The following is a 23,509-nucleotide window of genomic DNA, read 5'->3' as shown; positions in this document are numbered from 1 at the left end:
ACAGACAAAAGCAAAGAAAAGTAATCAAGAAGGAAAACAGGAAGAGGCAGCTCTTTAGAGTCTCGTGGGAGAATTGAATCACTCCCAATAACCTTTAAGAACACCACAAACTTGAAAGACAGAAAACCAACCACAGTGACAGTTTTCTGGGGCCAGTCAGCAGAGGGCGCCCAGTCTCTCCATCAGCGGTTCGGAAGGAACGTGTTAAATTACAGCCTGAACTATGCTAAAGCCTAAATCCTTTGTGTGTGTGTGTGAAGGAGGAGGGGGGATTATTTTGTTTTGGTTGCAGTGTACAACTTTTGGGATCTTAGTTCCCTGACTAGAGATCAAACCCTGGCCCTGTCCGTTGAAAGCAACGAGTCCTAACCACTAAACCACCAGGGAATTCCTAGCCTGAATCATCTTTTGAGAGGAAATTTGGTTTCTGAAAGCAGCTAAAAATCATTTAGGACTCAGTATGAGTGTATAAGATGTAAAGACAAACTGAGAAATTTCCCTTTGATTGAAAATGAAACATGATATAAATAATGAAGTTGATTTGTTTATGTGATTCCAAATAATAAGTCTGAAAAATGGAGAAAAAGCAAAAGAATAAAGAATGAAAATCCAAAGAAGTGACCAGAGCAAGATGCTTTCATACCTTTTAGACAAAGAAACAATACATTTGTGATTTGACAAGGCAGAGGGGTTTGGGCTGGGGTAATAAATGGTGAAAATGTAACTGGGAAGGCAAGGGTTAGTTTGACATGGTTTGTTTGAGAAGATTTCTCAGCCCCAAATGTCTGATTTCTGGTGATAAGAATGTCTTCCTTCCTTCTGGTACAGGGAGGGTACCTTTCACATGGAGACTGGTGAGTGTCATAGTGACTTTTCTGCTCCTACTGTTGTCGCAGACTCTTTCAGCTTAAGATATTCAATATGCTTAGTCGCTCAGTCATGTCCGACTCTTTGCGACCCCATGGAATATAGCCCCCACCAGGCTCCTCTGTCCGTGGGGATTCTCCAGGCAAAAAAACTGGAGTGGGTTGCCATGCCTTCCTCCAGGGGATGTTCCTAACCCAGAGATTGAACTCAGGTCTCCAGCATTGCCGGTGGATTCTTTACCATCTGAGCCACCAGGAAAGCCCATTCAATATGCCTAAGTGCCATATTTTCAGAATGTTGAGCTTCAAGCCAACCTTTTCACTCTCCTCTTTCACTTTCATCAAGAGGCTTTTGAGTTCCTCTTCACTTTCTGCCATAAGGGTAGTGTCATCTGCATATCTGAGATTATTGATATTTCTCCTGGCAATCTTGATTCCAGCTTGTGCTTCTTCCAGCCCAGCGTTCCTCATGATGTACTCTGCATATAAGTTAAATAAGCAGGGTGACAATATACAACCTTGACGTACTCCTTTCCCTATTTGGAACTAGTCTGTTGTTCCATGTACAGTTCTGACTGTTGCTTCCTGACCTGCATACAGGTTTCTCAAGAGGCAGGTCAGGTGGTCTGGGATTCCCATCTCTTTCAGAATGTTCCACAGTTTATTGTGATCCACACAGTCAAAGGCTTTGGCATAGTCAATGAAGCAGAAATAGATGCTCTTCTGGAACTCTCTTGCTTTCTCCATGATCCAGCGGATGTTGGCAATTTGATCTCTGGTGCCTCTGCCTTTTCTAAAACCTGCTTGAACATCTGGAAGTTCACGGTTCACATATTGCTGAAGCCTGGCTTGGAGAATTTTGAGCATGACTTTACTAGCGTGTGAGATGAGTGCAATTGTGCGGTAGTTTGAGCATTCTTTGGCATTGCCTTTCTCATGGGAAATAGATGGAAAAACAGTTGAAACAGTGTCAGACTTTATTTTTTTGGGCTCCAAAATCACTGCAGATGCTGATTGCAGCCATGAAATTAAAAGACGCTTACTCCTTGGAAGGAAAGTTATAACCAACCTTGATAATATATTAAAAAGCAGAGACATTACTTTGCCAACAAAGGTCTGTCTAGTCAAGGCTATGGTTTTTCCCGTGGTCATGTATGGATGTGAGAGTTGGTCTGTGAAGGAAGCTGACCGCCAAAGAATTGATGCTTTTGAACTGTGGTGTTGGAGAAGACTCTTGAGAGTCCCTTGTACCGCAGGGAGATCCAACCAGTCCATTCTAAGGGAGATCGATCCTGGGTGTCCATTGGAGGGACTGATGCTGAAGCTGAAACTGCAATACTTTGGCCTCCTCATGCGACGAGTTGACTCACTGGAAAAGACTCTGATGCTGGGAAAGGTTGGGGGTGGGAGGAGAAGGGGATGACCGAGAATGAGATGGCTGGATGGCATCACCGACTCTGTGGACATGAGTTTGAGTGAACTCCGGGAGTTCGTGATGGACAGGGAGGCCTGGCGTGCTGTGATTCATGGGGTCGCGGAGAGTCGGACACGACTGAGCGACTGAACTGAACTGAAGTGCCATATTTTGGGCTAGCATGCCCTGAACCCTGTAATCATACTTTGTACCACACAGAAGTTAGACCACCACAGGTACACAGGATACAGCAAAAGTTTCCTGCTCACACTTCTTGAGCAAAATCACACAAAAGAAGGTAACAAGGCCAAGATGATACCTGCCTGTCCTTTCAATGTCACACTGAAGCATTGTTTAACAGTCCTCTCAAGGATTATTTTATTTTCTATGAGAAGTCTGAATGTTATAATTAAATATTAGAGACTCAGACTCTGTAAAGTTAACTTGTAGATTTATGTTTAATAAACATGCAAATGATTCCTCTCTAGCAAAAGAGATAATCCCAAAGGCTATGGTCTAATGCCCTGCTAAACATGAATCAGTTTGTTTCTAACCTAAGTAATTTATTCTAACCTTTCTTTATTAAACTGCCTATAAATACTCAGTTCCTTAAATGCTCTTTGAACCAGCTTTACATGCTGATTCCCTCACCAATTAATGAGATAATTAAATTTTTGACATAGGTTCACAGTTTACATCTGCCACAAAGAAAAGGTTATGTTTTTAACTTCTGAAAATCACACTTTCACATTGTAGAAGTGAGTGAGCCATTGATGAGAACTCATCTAAGTAAGTCTTTTTCACAATGAAATCTGATAAGGAAGTGCTTTCTTGGCACCTACTACTGCTCAGGTCATGAGCAGCATGATATGAGGGAAAGGACAAGAATTTCAAAGCCAGACCTGAGCTCAGATATGATCGTGCCCACCAACTCAATGGACATGAATTTTAGCAAACTCTGGGAGATATTGGAGGACAGAGCAGCCTGGCGTACTACAGTCCATGGGGGTGAAAAAGTCAGACATGACTTAGCAAGTGAACAACAACTGCCGCTTTCTAGCTCAACAATTTGGGGAAATTCACTCTTTTTCTCTAAGTTCTTACTCTACATTCATGAAATGAGGATAAATATTTCTTCTACAGAATTTTACTGTTAGTGCTAAATGAAATAATGCCTCCTGTATTTAACATAGTGTCTGAGTCCCAGTAGACGGTTAGTACATACATCACCTTCCCCTTCTCCCAAGGGGATGCTGGTAAATGTCTAAAGAAAGTGTAGTGTGTGCAGATTCTCACAGTATAAACACTCCCACCATGACTGGTTTCAACCCATCAACCTGAAGACAGAGTTGGAAATAAACATCCAATTGGCCCTCACACTGCTATATGAGCTGGCTCTTTCTCCTTCTGTTCTCCACCTCTGCAATTCTTTCTCTTCTTTCATATCTCAATTCAAACACTTCTTCATCAGAGGAGATGCCCTGACTCCCAAGTTAAGTCAAGTCTCCCATCATTTTTCCTCATAGTACTGTGTGCCTTTAGTTCAGAACTCTTCTCAGAATTTGTAATTACACATTTAATTAATTAATTACACTATTAATTAACCTCTATCACATTGATTAGACTGTAAGTGCCAGAAAGACAGAATATATCTGTTTTTGCTCTCCATTATTTCCTCAGCATCTAGTTCAAATCTGGTACCAAAAAAGGGACTCACCTCAATAAGTATCTGTTGAATGAATCAAGCAACCAAACAACTGAAGATGGATAGGTGAATGGATTGATATATGCATGGATGGATGGATAGACAGAACTGAGTTTTTTGTCCCTCATCCAAATTGAATGTAGTTATTTCCTCTCTAACAGATGCTCAGTCCTCCTCTACATATTTTGGCACAAAGTTGGTCAAATCAATCCTCTTCGGAAGTAAAGAATTTTCTGATGGTTAGAGAAGTGCAGGACAGTGGCAAACTTTCTGAACAGCAGTCACCTGTAATGTCTCTGTTCAGTTCAGTTCAGTTCAGTTCAGTCGCTCAGTCGTGTCCGACTCTCCGCGACCCCATGAATCACAGCACGCCAGGCCTCCCTGTCCATCACCAACTCCCGGAGTTCACTCAAACTCATGTCCACAGAGTCGGTGATGCCATCCAGCCATCTCATTCTCTGTCGTCCCCTTCTTCTCCCGCCCCCAACCTTTCCCAGCATCAGAGTCTTTTCCAGTGAGTCAACTCGTCGCATGAGGAGGCCAAAGTATTGCAGTTTCAGCTTCAGCATCAGTCCCTCCAATGAACACCCAGGATGGATCTCCCTTAGAACGGACTGGTTGGATCTCCTTGCGGTACAAGGGACTCTCAAGAGTCTTCTCCAACACCACAGTTCAAAAGCATCAATTCTTTGGCGATCAGCTTCCTTCACAGACCAACTCTCACATCCATACATGACCACGGGAGAAACCATAGCCTTGACTAGACAGACCTTTGTTGGCAAAGTAATGTCTCTGCTTTTTAATATATTATCAAGGTTGGTCATAATTTTCCTTCCAAGGAGTAAGCGTCTTTTAATTTCATGGCTGCAATCAGCATCTGCAGTGATTTTGGAGCCCAAAAAAATAAAGTCTGACACTGTTTCCACTGTTTTTCCATCTATTTCCCATGAAGTGATGGGACCAGATGCCATGATCTTTGTTTTTTGAATGTTGAGCTTCAAGCCAACATTTTCACTCTCCTCTTTCACTTTCATCAAGAGGCTTTTGAGTTCTTCACTTTCTGCCATAAGGGTAGTGTCATCTGCATATCTGAGATTATTGATATTTCTCCCAGCAATCTTGATTCCAGCTTGTGCTTCTTCCAGCCCAGCGTTCCTCATGATGTACTCTGCATATGTCTCTGTAATTGAGACAGTTCTCCAGAGTCCACTTTGGAACTTGAGTCCACATCCAATTTCCTTCTCTTCTTGATATATTTATGTAAAAATAAAAAATTAATAAATAGAATAATAATAAATAGAACCTTCAATTAAATAGAGTCAGAAAAACAGGAAAGGGAGCTCTCTTGTCCTTCGATTATAGCAGAACTCAACAGGAAGAAGAAAGATTTCTCTTCTTCCCTGGTAAGGACTGGTAATGAAAAGCCAAGGACTCAACTATTGCCCTTTTCCCCGTGATAAAAATGTTCTTCCTCCCTTGCCACGTGGGGACCTTCAGGTGGCTTACCATGGTTGCAGACCCAGAATTGCCATTTTCTGCTGGGTTTCTTGTGGTGCTAGTGGTAAAGAATCTGCTGGCCAGTGCAGGAGACACAAGAGACATGGTTGATCTGGAAGGGGTCTGGAAGATACCTTGGAGAAGGAAATGGCAACCCACTCTAATATTCTTGCCTGGAGAATCTCATGGACAGAGGAACCTGGTGGGCTACAGTCCACAGGGCCTCGAAGAGTCAGACAGGCCTGAAGGGACTTAGCACACATGCATGCACACTGACCCCAAACAAATTCATCTCTGCTGGAGAAGTATCTGGCAGTCTCTTTGCTTTAGGTCCAACATTTCTTACCACTACTCATACAAAATGCCTTCTATCCAAGTTACAGATTAAGATCAACATTTACTCATCTTGACTTTGTTCCAGAGAAATAATTTTCATTCATAACTACAAGTATTATTCCATATTCAAAATTATCATCTCCACTATTCAAAGGCAACTTAGTTAAACTATAGTATACCCCCCCCCAAGAAAAGAAACACTTATTTTGAAGTATTTTCTAGAGTGTTGTATAAAAAATGTCTTTTTAAAACTTCTGGTTAAACATAGCAGAACACGTGATAATTTTTATGTCATCTTTTTAAAACAACAGTAAAGGGAAAAAAGACAACAGCAGATGGGCAATGTCATCACATTTTCAGCAAATAAAAAGCATATGGGAGGGCCTTTCCTAGTGTCCCAGTGGTTAAAGAATCTGCCTGCCAAAGCAGGGGACATGAGTTCAATCCCTGTTCCAGAAAGATTCCACATCCAGCCAGGCAACTAAGCCCAGATGCCACAAGTACTGAGCCTGAGCTCTAGAGCCACGAGCCGCAACTACTGAAGCCCATGCACCCAAATGAGAAGCCCAAGCCCTGCAACTGGAGGATAGCCCCACTCACCAAACTAAAGAAAGCCTTTGCCCAGCAACAAAGATCTGGCAGCCAAAAAAAAAAAAGATCTAAATTAAAAAAAAACTATACATTTAAAAAAAAAAAAAATATGGAAGAGACTTCCCTGGTGGTCCAGTGGTTAAGACTGTGCTTCTACTGCAGGGATTGGTTCGATCCCTGGTCGGAGAACTAAGATCCCACATGCAGCACAGTGTAACCAGAAAAACAAACAAACACACACACAAAAAAAAAAAAAACACAAAAAGCATATGGAAGGTAAGTAACTGACTAACAAAGTAGAGGAACTTTATAGCTTAAATTAACATAAAGGCATCTAGTGTGGCAAAGGACAGGGATGGGGCAAGTAGATAAAACCAGGTGAGGTAAAGTCTGTATCCTGAAGGAGAAGCCCCAGATCCCATCTTCCTGCCCTTCGTAAGTGTGGCACTCACTTCTCTGGAATGACTTTAGCAAAATATATCTGGATTCTAACTTTCAGGGGACCTCAGCAAAAAAAAAGTGGAGCGCCTAATATCCCAGCCTGACCACATCCTAGTCAGACCTAATGGTAGAGAAGTCCTGCACAAGCATACAAAGTCACAAATTAACAGTTTGGTTCTGTTCTCTGAAATGTGAACAAAAGACAAGGGCCAATATACGTTTCAGGAAATCATCTAAAACGGAAGGCAGGGACCAAAACAAACACTGAAGAAAAGAACCTGGAGGAATAAAAATAGTGTATGAGTTAACATCAAAAGAATTACAATCCAGGGAATGCCCTGGCAGTCCAGTGGTTAGGATTCCTCACTCTCACTGCTGAGGGTCTGGGTTCAGTTCCTGGTCAGGGAACCAACATCCCACACGCCGTGAGGCATGGCCAAAAAAAATTATAATCCATGTTCTCTGAGAGATAAAAGATAGTACTGGGCCCATGAAACAAGAACATAATATTATTGTAAGAAGAACAATAGAACAAGGAGTTTGTAAGAAAAAAAAAGAATGGAAGATAAAGTTCAGGATTCTTACAGAAAGTGGGGCTGAAAAATAAAATGATGGACAATACAGAAGCAAAGAAAATGTAAGGACCCATCTAGGAAATTTAACATCTGAATAATAGGACTTTCAGAAGAGATTAAGCATGATTAAATTATTGTGGACAAGTAAAGTTTGCCACCCAAAATGGGTCTCTTTGGCATGAAGATTATTTTAGGCTGATTATTTTTAAGAAACAAGTCTCAGGAAATTTTTGTTTTTACCTCTCCCTTCAGTTCAGTTCAGTTCAGTCGCTCAGTCATGTCCGACTCTTTGCGACCCCATGAATCACAGCACGCCAGGCCTCCCTGTCCATCACCAACTCCCGGAGTTCACTCAAACTCATGTCCACAGAGTCGGTGATGCCATCCAGCCATCTCATTCTCTGTCGTCCCCCTCTCCTCCCGCCCCCAACCTTTCCCAGCATCAGAGTCTTTTCCAGTGAGTCAACTCGTCGCATGAGGTAAAAAATAGATAAAGGGTCTGTTCCTGGAACTGAGCTATCACCAGAGACATCTACAGAAAACATGGACTTGGCAGGGCCCAGATGTCAGAGCCCACTCGGTATCCCAGTGTCTCTACCTGGCCCAGCAAACATCTGTTTACCAAACATTGTCTTTTCCACCTCCATGTCAATTGCCTTCCTCCTCAAACTACTACTTCACTATCCTGTTTAAAGTCTCAAACTACTCCTTCAATCCTGTTTGGTTTTCAGCTGAAGATGGTATTTAATGGGAGGGCTTCAGCCATTTTGATGAGTTACTCAGTTTTCTTGGGTCTCTCCCATGTATCTATGTTATTAAACTTTTGCTCAGTTTTCTTCTATCTGTCTCATGTCAGTGTAATTCTCATACCAGCCAGAAGAACCTAAAAGAGTAGAGGAAATTTTCCTCCCCAACATGATTAAAGAAATAATACAAATTCCCCTCCCTCAAGTGAAGACCCAGCAGAAAAGCCCATTCATTTCATTCAGCATAATGAATGAAAAAAGCATGGTGGAGTTGATTTAGACATTTGAGTTTTGAGCCACTGTTACAAATAACAGTGAAAATATATCACATAAATATTTCAATATAGGAACCCAGAGCTTAGGGGAGAAATTGAGTTTAGAGATACAAATAGGAATCCATTAACTTGTTAAAAAACAAGTGTTTGAAGCCAATATATTGAATAAAATAACCTACAGAGAGTTCAATAGAAAAGGAGAAACAGAAAAGAGAGACGGGAAGAGACTAGGGCTCTGAGCAGTCCTGCAGAGGAGATAAATACAATGTCTCAGAGAACCAGAGAAAAAAGTACTTCAGAAGATGAGCAAAATCAACTGTATCAAAGGCAACCACGATGGAGGGAAATCAGTTCAGTTCAGTTCAGTCGCTCAGTCGTGTCCGACTCTCCGCGACCCCATGAATCACAGCACGCCAGGCCTCCCTGTCCATCACCAACTCCCGGAGTTCACTCAAACTCATGTCCACAGAGTCGGTGATGCCATCCAGCCATCTCATTCTCTGTCGTCCCCTTCTCCTCCCGCCCCCAACCTTTCCCAGCATCAGAGTCTTTTCCAGTGAGTCAACTCGTCGCATGAGGTGGCCAAAGTATTGGAGTTTCAGCTTTAGCATCAGTCCTTCCAATGAACATCCAGGATTGATCTCCTTTAGAATGGACTGGTTGGATCTCCTTGCAGTACAAGGGACTCTCAAGAGTCTTCTCCAGCACCACATAGAGAAGATTTAATTGTTGTATTTACTGATTGGAGAGCACCAGTCATCTTCATAAGAACTGCACATGTTTTAGAAGTATTAATTTTTTCAAAGATTAGAATTGAAGCATGGTGGGATAATGGAGAAGGAAATGGCAACCCACTCCAGTATTCTTGCCTGGGAAATCCCACAAACTGAGGAGTCTGGTGGGCTACAGTCCATAGGGTCTCAAAGAGTCGGACACAACTTAGCAACTAAACAACAACATGGTAGGATAGGGAAAGATGTAAGATATTAATAATTAAGTGCCAAATAATGTAAAACATTGTTTTGATATTAAAATAAATGTGGACAATTTATGGAACAGAATACAGTATTTACATTAATTTCTGAGATCAATTAGGAGACTTCAGAGAAACTGGGCCATGTGAGGGCTTTGTTGCCATATGTTCCTTCTCTCCCAAACCTCACAGAAGTATTTTGCTCAGCGCCCAGGGCTGCCCAGGCTTAGTAATATTAATATGTTAATACTTTAATGGAAGGACTTCCCAGCTGGTTCAGTGGTTAAGAACCCATCTGCCAATGCAGGGGACATGGGTTTGATCCCTGGTCAGGGATAAACTAAGATTCTGCATGTCTCAGGGCAGCTGAGCCCGTGAGCCACAACTACTGAGCCCACTCGCCTAGAACCCGTGCTCTGCGACAAGAGAAGCCACCGCAATGAGAAGCCCAGGAACCAAAGGAAGAGTAGCCCCAGTTGGCCACAACTAGAGAAAGCCCGCACCCAGCAACAAGATCCAGTGAGATTAAAAATAAAATATTGCTATGTGAAACTTTGAGAAGCCCCACCCAAAACATGAATACATTAACAAAAGGTTCCTACTGGTGACTCAATTTTTAGAGAAGCATTCAAAAGTGACACTGCTATATTGAAAATATCAACAGATAACCAACAAGGACCTATTGTATAGCTCAGAGAACACTGATCAATATTCTGTAATAACCTAAATAGGAAGAGAATTTGAAAGAGAATAGATAAATATGTATTTATTTTCAATCATGTGCTGTACACCTGAAAACAACACAATATTGTTAATCAAGTATGCTCCAATATAAAATAAAAATTTAAAAAAAAAGAACATTTGGGGTGAAATATGAAAAGTCAGACTTTCGAAAAAAAGAAATGTCAGTCACCCTTCAGGAGACAGGATTGCCAAACAAGCCAGAGCACATTTGGTGAATCCCCTGGACCATTGTTGGGTCCAGCTCACATACTGCTAACCCTGGGCAGCCTCCTGTCACTGTATACTGTAGTAATGTTTGCTAAGTATTTGAGGAAATTTTCCCCTATAGCTTTCTGAGAAGTCACTTACTATGTTTGCGTTCCATTAAATGAATTATATGTCTGTTTTTCAGTGACAGCCACAACTGTCCCAAATGAAGGGATTGGACTAGGTCAGTGGTTTTTAACTTTCTTGTTATCTCCTTCAGGAGATCAAAGATAACTGGGTAGGAGGAAAAATTAAAACATGGCTTCCCCCAACTCAACTCACATCCCTGCTTTTTTTAATCTGTTTTATACATTTGGGTACATGGTAATGTTTCACTGAGAGACTATTATACCCTGGAGAAGACTCTTGAGAGTCTCCTGGACTGCAAGGAGATCAAACCAGTCAATCCTAAAGGAAATCAACCCTGAATATTCATTGGAAGGACTATTGTTGAAGCTGAAGCTCCAATACTTTAGCCACCTAATGGGAAGAGTCGACTTGCTGGAAAAGACTCTGATGCTGGGAAAGACTGAAGGTGACAGCAGGAGAAGGAGAAGGACAATAGGAGAAGGTGACAGCAGATGCTGAGATGGTTAGATAGCTTAATGGATGTGAATTTCCCCAAATGCCGGGAGATAGTGGAAGACAGAGAAGCCAGGTGTGCTGTGGTCCACAGGGTGGCAAAGAGTCAGACATGACTTAGCACCTGAATGACAGCAAAAAATTCACAGGCCACTCATTCCTACTAATTCAAAGGATTACACAGAAAAGGATTCTGTGTAAAAATGTAATACTCAGTCAGCTCATTCTCATCCCTAGCTCTGCATCCAAGTACAGATGCCCAGGAGGTAGTTGGATATTCACATTTGAAGCCCCCAAAAGACAGTGGGTTCTCATTCAAAGAAAAGCACTGGATAATATAGAACACTGCATTTCTGTGGTAAATTCAGGAGGAGGATTTCTTAAATGTTGTTGTATTAGTTGATGGCATAAGTCACTAAAAGTAATTCTAGGAGGAACCAAAATAGCCAAGTATGTGTAAGAGGCACCAGATAGTCTGGAAGGACTACCTATCCTTTAGAAATCTTCCCTGAATATTATTTTCCTCTCAAATGAGCTTTTGGCAAGGGGTTTTAGCTCCTTACAGATATGTGGCCAATTAAGGGAGTATCTCTCTGCACTTTGACAATCAACTCTGCCAGTGTATACAGGAACATTTACACAACTGTGAGAACTCAATCCCTACCTGCAATAACTTCAGCCTGAAAAAACCCTTCTTGCTCATATTACCAATTTCCCAACTGGTAAAACGAGAAAAAGAAAATTTCAATGAAATGTTTTTATTTTAAATTTAGCAGTGCATTTTGCAGTGAACCCTTCAAGATATTACAGTTGCAATATGTAATCCTGGATAATTAAATGTATTAATCTGGTCATTTCATATGAATTAACACTAGAACATACTTCCTGAAAATGATATATAAAGTGACATACAAAACAGGTGTAGTTCCTGCCCTTTCAGAGCTTACATTCAAGTGGAGAGATAGAAATTAAACAAATCGTAAGTAAACATGTGACTATAGACTGAAAGAAGGTTTGGAAGGAGCAGTCTAATAAAAGGAAAATGACAGAGTGACCTAATTTAAACTGTGAAGGAATGTTATCAGGGAAGCCATCTGAGGAAGTGACATTTAAACTAAAATGTAAAGGATTAGTAATAACTCTCCAGCTAAAGACTGGAGGATTAAGGGCATCTCATGCAAAGGCCAGCAGGCAGGAAGTCCTTGAGGCAGAAGATGGTATAGTGCTGCTGGAAATCAGTAAGCAAGGTAACTGACCAAGAGGTAAAACCAAACAAAGCAAGACCTTACAGGCCATGGAAAGGATATTTGCTTTTATCAAGGTAAGTGTTGTAAACAAAAGTACTACTGGACTTCCTTGATGCTGCAGTGGATAAGAATCCACCTGCTGGCTGGTGCACTGGGATGACTCTGAGAGATGAGATGGGGAGGGAGGTGGGAGTGAGGGTCAGGTGGGGAACACATGTACACCCACAGCTGATTCATGTGAATGTATGGCAAAAACCACCACAATACTGTAAAGTAATTAGCCTCCAGTTAAAACAAAAGAATCCACCTGCCAATGCAGGGAGCGCAGGTCTGAGAAGATTCCACATGCTGCTGAGCAACTAAGCCCATGTGCCACAACTACTGAGCCTGCCTGCCGCAACTACTGAAGCCTGCATGCCTACAGCCTGTGTGCTGCAACAAGAAGCTACCACAATGAGAAGCCCACGCACGGCAATGAAGAGTAGCTGTGGCTCACCACAACTAGAGAAAGTTCTCTCAAAGCAATGAAGACCCAGCACAGCCAAAAATAAATAAATAAATTTGTTAAGTACTAAAGAGGTTTTTTAACTTTGCTGACAAAGGTCCATCTACTCAAAGCTGTGGTTTTTCCAGTAGTCATGTACAGATGTGACAGCTGGACCAAAAAGAAGGTTGAGTGCCAAAGAACTGATGCTTTTGAACTGTGGTGTTCAACTGTGGTGAGAAGACTCTTGAGAGTCCCCTGGACAGCAAGGAGATTAAACCAGTCAATCCTAAAGGAAATCAACCCTGATACTCATTGGAAGGACTGATGCTGAAGTTGAAGCTCCAATACTTTGGCCACCTGATGCGAAGAGCCAACTCACTGGAAAAGACTCTGATGCTGGGAAAGATTGAAGGCAGGAGAAGGGGATGACAGAGGATGAGATGGTTGGATGGCATCACCGACTCGATAGGCATGAGTTTGAGCAAGCTCCGGGAGATGGTGAAGGACAGGGACGCCTGGTGTGCTGCAGTGCATGGAGTCGCAAAGAGTTGGACATGACTAAGCAACTAAACAATGAACAACAGACGTATTAAGGTATAACTGATCCACCATACAATTAATCCATTGTAAGCATACAGTTCGGTGAGTTTTATTACATTTACACAGTTGTGCAACCATTATTGCACTCATCCAAAAGTTCAGTTGTGCCCATTTGCACCCATTCGTTCCCACCCCTACATGCTGCTACTGCTGCTGCTGCTGCTTCAGTCGTGTCCGACTCTGTGTGACCCCATAGACGGCAGCCCACCAGGCTCCCCCGTCCCTGGGATTCTCCAGGCAAGAACACTGGAGTGGGTTGCCATTTCCTTCTCCAATGTGTGAAAATGAAAAGTGAAAGTGAAGTCACTCAGTCATGTCTGACTCGTAGCGACCCCATGGACTGCAGCCTACCAGGCTCCTCCATCCAAGGGATTTTCTAGGCAAGAGTACTGGAGTGGCTTGCCATTGCCTTCTCCGCACCCCTACATGAGGCCACTACCAATCTGATGTTGTTACTGAACCTAACTTATGCACAGCAAAGCCAATCTACTGATACTGGATCATGGTGAAGGAAAGCACAGTATAAGGTAGGGGACCAAGTAAGGAGAACGGGCAGTTCATGCTCAAAAGACCCAAACTCCCAAGAGGCTTTCAGGGAAGGGTTTCTAAAGGCAACACGGGGGTTGAGGGTGTTAGAGTACAGGATCAGCTTATGGGTTTCTGATTGGCTGGTGGTGAAATAACAGGGTGATGTTTCAGATATCTGAATCATTTACCTTATGGTTCCAACCAGTCTGGGGTCTACCTGCTTTATCTTCCACCTGCATAGGAGCTTTAGTTTCTGTAGAACAACTCAAAGACATGTGTCAGGTTGTTATGTATATCCCCTGAGGAGAAACTAGACTCTGCTTTATCTCTAAACTATTGTTTAAACTATCATTACTTTTCTTGCCTGACTGCTTTTCCTTTGTTTTTACATTCACTCATTTCTCTAACTAGTAACTGCTCTTTGAAACTCAGGGAAGGCCTGAGAGACTAAAGCCTTTTTCTACAAATAAGAAATGGGGGACAGAGAAGGGCTTTTGTACCCAGGAGGGCCCCAAAGGATCCTGTTCAGCTTCAGTGACTGTCTCCATAGTTTTCTCTTTTCTAGAAGATTCATTAAATAGAATCATATGATATGTAGACTTTTGTGTCTGGCTTATTTCATCTAGCACAGTTTTTGAGATTCAGTGATGTCATTGTAGTTTGTTGCTTTTTATTGCTGAGTAGCATTCAAATGTGTGCATATAACAGGTTTATCAATTCACAGTCAACAGACATTTGGATTATCTGCAGGCGGTGTCTATTATGAATAAGAATGCTGTGAAAATTCATTAATCTTGGTCTTGTAATATGTTTTATTTCTCTGAAGTAGAGAAGTAGAACTGCATGGCCCTATGGCAAGTTTCTGTTTAACTATTTTAAGAAACTGCCAAGTGGCTGTATGATTTTCCATTCCCATCAGAAATACATGTGACTTTCAGTTTCTCTGTATCTTCATCAACACTTACTATTGTTTGATGAAATAAAGTTCATATTTTATGGCAACATAAGAAAAATTGAAACATAAAATTTTCTTTGCTCTTTCAGCCACCTTCCTCCCATTTCACAGGTATCATGCCTCTGCATTAACCAGACCTCCTTAGGAGATAACATCCCTTCTTAATCTCATCAAGGGTCACAACCACTTAGGAGATAATCTTCCTTGATCTTAAGAGGCCACAGTGATCCATGACCCACTACTTTGTACCTGTAGATCCAGACTGTGTAATCTGTCAAGAATATATCCTTTAAGGTACAGCCCTCTGTCTCAAAAACCTATATAACTGTACTTTGACCTTTAATGGGCAGAACAGTCCTCAGCTTTCTGAAAGACTTCTTCCTGGGTTATCATTCTCAATTTGGTTAGAATAAATTTTCCATTTCTTTCTTAAATTGAATGATTTTTTTGTGGACAGTCTGACTTTTTAAATCTTATTCTAGTGGGTGTGTAATAGTATTAATATTGCTTGTGGATTGTGTTTCCCTAATGAAAAATGATGTTTAATATTTATTTTCAGTGTAACTGTAGTTGATTTAAAATATCATATAAGTTTCAGGCATACAGCTTCAGATTCTTTTCCATTATGGGTTATCACAAGGTACTGAACACAGTTCCCTGTGCTTTACAGTAAACCCTTGCTGTTTTTCTGTTTTATATATAGTACTGTGTATCTGTGAATCCCATACTCCTAATTTATCCTTCGCCCTTTCCTTTTCCCTGTGGTAACCATAAATTTCTTTTCTATCTCTGTGAATCTGCTTCTGTTTTGTAAATTTGTATACTTTTAGGTTCCACGTGTAAGTAGTATCATATAATATTTGTCTAACATTTAATTTTCTTTAGCCATTCATCTGTCAATAGGTCGGCTTTGACAGGTTGCTTCCATATCTTGGCTATTGTGAATAGTGCTGCTATGAACACTGGGGTGCATGTTTCATTTTTTTTTTCATGTTTCATTTTTAATTATAGTTTTGTCTGGATATATGCCCAGGAGTGGGAATGCCGGATCATAGTAAAGTTCAAATAAGTCACTTCAGTCATGTTGAACTCTGTGCAATCCCAAGGACTGTAGCCCACCAGGTTCTCTGTCCAAGGGATTCTCCAGGCAATAATACTGGAGTGGGTTGCCATCCCCCTCTCCAGGGGATCTTCCCAACCCAGGGATCAAACCCAGGTCTCCTGCACTATGGGCAGATTCTTTACCATCTTGGGAACTCTATTCTTAGCTTTCTGAGGAAACTTCATATTGTTTTCTATAGTAGCTATACCAATTTACACTTTCACCAACAGTGCAGGAGAGCTCCCTTTTCTCCACACACTCTCCAGCATTTGTTATTTGTAGACTTTTTAATAATGGCCAATCCGATGGGTGTGAGGTGATATCTCACTGTGGTTTTCTTTTTTTTCAAAATTTACTTATTTATTTCTGGTTGTGCTGGGTCTTTGTTGCTATATGGGCTTTTCTCAAGTTGTGGTGAGTGGAGGCTACTATTTAGTTTTTGGTGCTCAGGCTTCTCATTGCAGTGGCTTCTCTTGTTGGGGAGCATGGGCTCTAGGGCATGAGGGCTTTGGCAGTTGCAGCTCCTGAGCTCCAGAGCAGAGGTTTGACAGTTGGGGCACATGGGCTTAGTTGCTCTGCAGCATGTGAGATCTTCCCTGATCAGGGACGGAACCCGTGTTCTCCTGCATTGGCAGGCAGATTCTTTACCACTGAGCCACCAGGGAAGCCCTCACTGTAGTTTAGATTTGCATTTCTCTATTAGTGATGTTGAGCATTTTTTCATGTGCATGTTGGACATTGGATAAATTTTTTTATAATAGGGAAAAACAAGTCTGACTCCACATTGGATGTTTCTTTTACCTTGACCACTATACTCTACCCCCTTTACTGCAAGCTAATCACAAAAGGAAGATTGCCTATAGCTTAAAACATACATTAAGATCCATCTCTGGGAACCCTGCCGCCATGTCTGAGTGTTACACTAAAACACCTTTGCTTAGCTCACAAAAAATATCCTGACCAGGCCCACCTGTAAACAGTTGCAGGAAAGACTAGCACATCTCCTCTGGAGTATGGTCAGAACCAGGAAATATCTGCAGCACCTGAATGCCTTTTCACTTTACTTCCTCACCCCTCCACCCACCTATGTACTGTAAAAGAAACTAGCATAGAAACGCAGACAAGATGGTTCTTTACAGCATTAGTCTGCTATAAAAATATTGGTCTGCTGGCTTTCCCAATAAAGTTGTTATTCCTTGCCCCAACACTTCACCTCTCCATTGATCAGCCTGCCATGTGTTGAGCAGTACTAGCCTGAACTCTGTAATGTTTTGAAGATACAATTCATAGGACATGGTGATGCATTAGATAATCAGAAGGAACAGGTATTTTACTTCTAATTTTCTAGCATGAAAATAGATTCAACAGAGACACTATTTTCTGATACAGAGGAGACACAATAAAAATAAGATTTGACAGCAGGAAATCAGGAGTTGAATTTAAGTACTTTTGAGATGTTTGTGAACTTTCACAAAGTTCAGAAAAATTATTTAAATTGTTATGAAAAATAATTTTAAAAGATAGATTCTTAAAAGCAGAATTGTTGGACCAACAGATAAAGCTGATAGTTACTACTAAAATCTTTTCAGGGTCCTGTCCCTTAAACTCTTGCTAAATCTAGATGTATCAATCTTTTTTTTTTATTGGCTTCTTTATATAATGTCTATATCCTATAATTTGTAAATTAATATGAAAAGCCAAATTTTTATTCACATTTCCAGGATTCTTGGTTGAAAAACTGCAATATTACGGTTTATAAGAAATATATATTTGGTCTCTCATGGAGGAAGAAATTTTCCTCTCCCCTTCTAGGTTCTTTTTGGCTGGTCTAAAAATTAAATTGACACGAATCACATTAACAGGAGAAAACCAAACAAAAATTTAATACTATATATATATATATGAGGTAGACTCAAAAAAACTGAGTAACTTGCCAAAATGGCTAAAACTCTCACCCTAAATAGCATCCTCAGTCAAAGACAAAACTGGGTGCTGGGGGTGATGACTTGAGACCTCAAAGGGGAGAAAGACAATTGGTATGGAGATGAAAACAGAAGAATTTAACAAACTTTACTAGATTTCTCCCTGTCTACACACTTAGTTCATACTATAGCTGTCTATGGTGATATCTCTCTTCTCGAGAGAGGCCCTCTATCTAAATTCTTGGGGTTGGGGTGTTGTTTTTGTTGTTTAGTTGCTAAATCATGTCTGACTCTTTTGCAACCCCATAGACTGTGTAGCCTACCAGGCTCCTCTGTCCATAGGATTTACCAGGCAAGAATAGTGGAGTAGATTGCCATTTTCTTCTCCAGGGGATCTTCCTGATCCAGGAATTAAATCGGCATCTCCTACATTGCAGGTAGATTCTTTTACCACTGAGACACCAGGGAAACCCCTATCTAAATTCTTTAGACAGAGGAAAAGTCAAAATTTCTTCCTGAATCTTCTCAGTCTTGATTGTTTTCAGTTTGAAATAATCTTCATGTCAAGGAGACATTTTGGGGTGGCAGATTTTGCCCTGCTACAGGTCACTCAGATAACCAAAATATATTTCTCTTATAGTATATTTGGTTTTCATCCATGGTTCCTGACTCACAGCTGCCATAACTGTTAGAATTTCCTGAACAGTAATAGCATTGGCAGCAACTTTTGTCATAATATTTGGTCTCCTATCCTCAGTTCCTGAAACCACTTCAGACCATAAAGGTGAAATGGGTGTCTCATTACTCATAACAAGACCTTTTCCCACCATAACTGGGTTTATGTTAATGATGCTATTACCTGAAAACTCGGTTCATATCTTGGTGGGTGTCAAGTCAAGACACAACTAAACAGATAGGGTAGGGGGTCCCTGGAGAAAGAGAATCAGGTGTGGCTTACTTGACATAAGAGAAGCCCTTTTTGGCCTTAAGCCATTTTGTGATCTAAGATTGGCCACAACACTTGCCCTTAAACAGGTCTCATTAACTAATGACCTTCAGTTCAATTCAGTTGCTCAGTCGTGTCCAACTCTTTATGACTCCATGGACTGCAGCACACCAGGTTTCCCTGTCCATCATCAACTCTCGGAGCTTGCTCAAACTTGTGTCCATCGAGTCGGTGATGCCATCCAACCAATTCATCCTGTCGTCCCCTTCTCCTCCTGACTTCAATCTTTCCCAGCATCAGGGTCTTTTCCAGTGAGTTGGTTCTTCACATCAAGTGGCCAAAGTATTGGAATTTCAGCTTCAGCATCAGTCCTTCCAGTGAACACCCAGGACTGATTTCCTTTAGAATGGACTGGTTTGATCTCCTTCCAGCCCAAGGGACTCTCAAGAGTCTTCTCACCACAGTTGTACACCACAGTTCAAAAGCATCAATTCTTTGGTGCTCAGCTTTCTTTATAGTCCAACTCTCATTTCCATACATGACTACTGGAAAAACCACAGCTTTGACTAGATGGACCTTTGTTGGCAAAGCAATGTCTCTGCTTTTTAATATGCTGTCTAGGTTGGTCATAATTTTTCTTTCAAGGAACAAGCATCTTTTAATTTCATGGCTGCAGTCACCATCTGCAGTGATTTTGAAGCCCCACAAAATAAAGTCTGTCACTGTTTCCATTGTTTCCCCATCTATTTCCCATAAAGTGATGCGACCAGATGCCATGATCTTCGTTTTCTGAATGTTAAGTTTTAAGACAGCTTTTTTATTCTCCTCTTTCACTTTCATCAAGAGGCTCTTTAGTTCCTCTTCACTTTCTGCCATAAGGGTGGTGTCATCTGCGTATTGAGTTTATTGATATTTCTCCCAGCAATCTTGATCCCAGCTTGTGCTTCATCCAGCCTGGCATTTCAGATGATGTACTCTGCATATAAGTTAAATAGAGGGTGACAATATACAGCCTTGACATACTCCTTTCCCAATTTGGAACTAATGATCTTAGGGGAATGAAAGAATGAAGAAACAACACTGTTATCAGACAAGAGAAGTAACAATAGTAGAGATAATATATCTGTGTTGTTCCAAAGCCTGAAGTGTTCAACCTACAGATCAACTGGAACCTATGGGGTTATGATGTTGACACTTTCTGACTCTAAAGATTTCAATCAACTAAAGCTTAGACTCTGTCAACCTTTGCTCCGATTCTATGCTGAATTCTCTGTTGCTCAAGCCCCTTCATGAATATGCATGTACCATTAACTTAAAACTTCCCCGGTTCCGCTGTCAGGGAGACACTGCTTTGGGAAAGATGCCCAGTGTTGTCTTTATTTGCTGAAAGCAATAATAAATCCTTCCTTCTTTCAATCTCTGGCTTGGTTTTGTCTTTTGACACCCACCAAGAGTCAAGCCCAGTTTTTGGGTGACACAACCAAACGAAGAGCAGGAGAAGGAAGGATTTTTTTCTTGCAGTAAGTAAGAGAACACCAGGAATATTTGTGAAAGCAATGTCTGCTCTTTTTTCTTTTTCCTACCATATTCCAGTAGTAATAGACATCTATTTCATATCTCAGGATTTTCCACATACTCACTGCAAACTCCAAAAGATAACAGTAGGGGGGATTCCCTGGTGGCTCAGTGGTAAAGAATCCACCTGCCAATGCAGAAGACATGGGTTCGATCTTGATCTTGGAAGACCCCACATGCCTCAGAGCAATGAAACCCATGCACCATAACTATTAAGCTTGTGCTCAGGAGCCCAGGAGCTGCAACCACTGAAGCCCACACATCCTAGAGCCCATGCGTCCCAACAGGAGAAGCCAACACAATGAAAAGCCCATGCACTGCAACTTATTTTTTTTTAATGGTAGAACATTTTAAAATTTAACATTAAAAAAAAAAAAGATTAGTAGGACTTACCACCCCCACCTCCCAACTGGCTGAGGTGGACTTTAGGATTTTCAATAATTAGGATGTGGCAGAAAAAGAAAAAGAAGACACTACTTTAGGAAAGATCCCAGGTGTTCTCCTTAGTTGCTACAAGTAATAAATCCTTCCTTCTCCTCCTTTTTGACTTGGTTGTGTCTTTTGGCTTATCATCCACCAAAAGATCAAGCCAGTTTTCAGGTAACAAGATGGCATCTGGAAATCATCTGTGGATGGAGGCTAGCTGCCAAGGGAACCAACCTTGAATAGAGGAGTGGAAAGTTCAGTCCCACCCCCTAATTTCCAGGAAGAATAAGGAGCTAGAGGTTGAAATAGTCACCAATGCTCAATGACGTTATCCAGCATACCTCTGTAATAAGGCCTCCATAAAACCCAGAAAGAGGTGGTTTAGAGAGCTTCCGGGTTGGTGAGCATATGGAGATTCAGGGAGAGTAGTTCACCTGGAGAGGACATGGTGCTCCACACCCTTCCCACACACCGTGCCCTATGTATCTTTTCCATCTGACTGTTCCTGAGCTATTTCCTTTTATATAATAAACTGATAATCTAGTAGGTAAAATGTGCCATTCTAGCAAATTAATCAAACCAAAGGAGGGGGGCTATGGGAACCTCTGATATCTATAATTTATAACCAGTAGGTCAGACAGGCAACAACCTGAGACCTGTGATTGGCATCTGAAGTTGGGGGCAGTCTTGTGGGACTGAGTTCTTGCCTGTAGAATCCGATGCTGTCTCTTTGTAGATGGTGTCAGGTTGAATCGAATTTTATACCCAGCTGGTGTCACAGAATTGCTAGTTGGTGCTGGTGTGAAAAAGCTCCTTTCCATACACATTGGAACTGATCCCACACATCGGAACTGGGTGCAGGAACTTTAGCAACTTTTTAAGTAAAGAAGCCATTTGTATTTCTTCCTTTGTGGTTTCATAATTCCTATTGTTTCCTGTTTGTATAATAATTAATAGTTACAGGAACTCTCTTATGATTATCCTCTTGCCTGTTACATATGTTGCCCATATTTTTTTCTCACAGTTTTTCTATCTTTTGTTTATGATAACTTTCATCATGAAAACATTTAATTTTATAAGAGAACTTTTGTTTATCTGTTTTTTTTGTAGCTTCTGGGTTTGGGGTCTTCTCTCTCCCAAACTACTAAAATAATCTTTATCTGAGCATATCATAGTAGAGTTTCTTAAGCTTAATCCTCTAAACAATTTGAAACTTATTTTATCATATGCTATGAGATAAAAATAAACTTTTTCTCTTTTTCTAAATAATGACTGATATTCTCAATGGCATTTATTCAACACTGCTTTATTCCCCTTTGATTTGAAAAATTACCTTTAACATACTAAGTTTTTACACAAATGAAGCCAGATTCTCTAAAGTTGATCTAAGGTTTTTTTTTCACAATAAGAATTACTGTTATTCCTGATAATAAAATCATGATTTCGGCATATAGATGTGCTTATCTCCTTAACAAGCAAGGGATCATGTACCCAGCTCAAAGGGACAGGATGTTAAGACATTATGAAAGAGCTACTTTAAAAGGAGGGCATATGGGCTTTCTTGGTGGCTCAGCTGGTAAAGAATCTGCTTGCAGTGCGGGAGACCTGAGTTGGATCCCTGGGTTGGGAAGGTCCCCTGGAGGAGGGTAAGGCTAACCACTTCAGTATTCTGGCCTGGAGAACTCCACGGATTGTTTAGTCCACGGGGTCGCAAAGATTTAGACATGACTGAGCGACTGTCACTTTCTTTTTTCCTTCCTTCACTTGTATTTCTTTCAATGCAAATCATCAGACTATATCACAATACAAACTACATCACACTATATTTTACTTCGAACTGAATTAAGTATCTATTGACCTAGATTCTCCTGATGCTCTTAAAGTACAAGTTCTACATTAGCTTCAGTAGTTCCGGGGACTATATGCAGCTAAGTAGTTAAGTTCAGAATAGATTCCTGACCACAGAGACAAAGGCCAAGGAAAGATCAATAAGAGCGGCACATAATTTTATGCTGTTTAAGAGATTTCATCACAAGGTGATACTTGAGTAAGACAATGGTCAATAATGGAAGAGCAGTGCAAAATTTTCCTATAAACTATTTACCTAAGAGATTCCAAATGGAGTTTGTCCAGGAATAGACTACTGGCAAGCATTTAGATTTAACAACTGATGAATTAAAGGTCTATAATCTGTGAAGAATAAGAAATGACCTTTAAAAAATGGAATAGACAACATTTTAAGGCTTACCAGATGGGACCTCCAAATAGGGCTAAAACACTAATAACTGCTACAAATGAGAAACTATTATTCCACAAGGCGTGAATATCCTAGAGGAAGGAGATTTACACCACACATTTTGCTTACTTGTGGCTGTGCTGTGTGAACATGTGATCAGTCTGGAAAAGACTCAGAGTTGATTTCCTGACTTGGTCTTCCTCTATGGATATAACCCTAAGAAAATAAGAGTGAGGATTTTTAGTTTGTCTTTCTAATGTTCTCATTCAAACAAGAGCAATTTACTAAATACCTGCTTCTCAAACTCCATGAAATCAAAATAGTATTTATTGAGCAATTTCTTCGCATGTACCAGTCAGCATCCTGTTATACATTAATTTTCACTAATATTTAGAACAATCCTAATAAATAAGTGGGCTTCCCTGGTGGCTCAGCAGTAAAAGAATCCACCTGCAATGCAGGAGATGCAGGTTTGATCCCTGGGTCGGGAAGAT

This window comes from Moschus berezovskii, chromosome 17 (genome assembly GCF_049115385.1).
Source record: "Moschus berezovskii isolate FMDL1 chromosome 17, NW_MosBer_1.0, whole genome shotgun sequence".
Taxonomy (NCBI): Eukaryota; Metazoa; Chordata; class Mammalia; order Artiodactyla; family Moschidae; genus Moschus; species Moschus berezovskii.
This window is presented reverse-complemented; position numbering follows the sequence as displayed.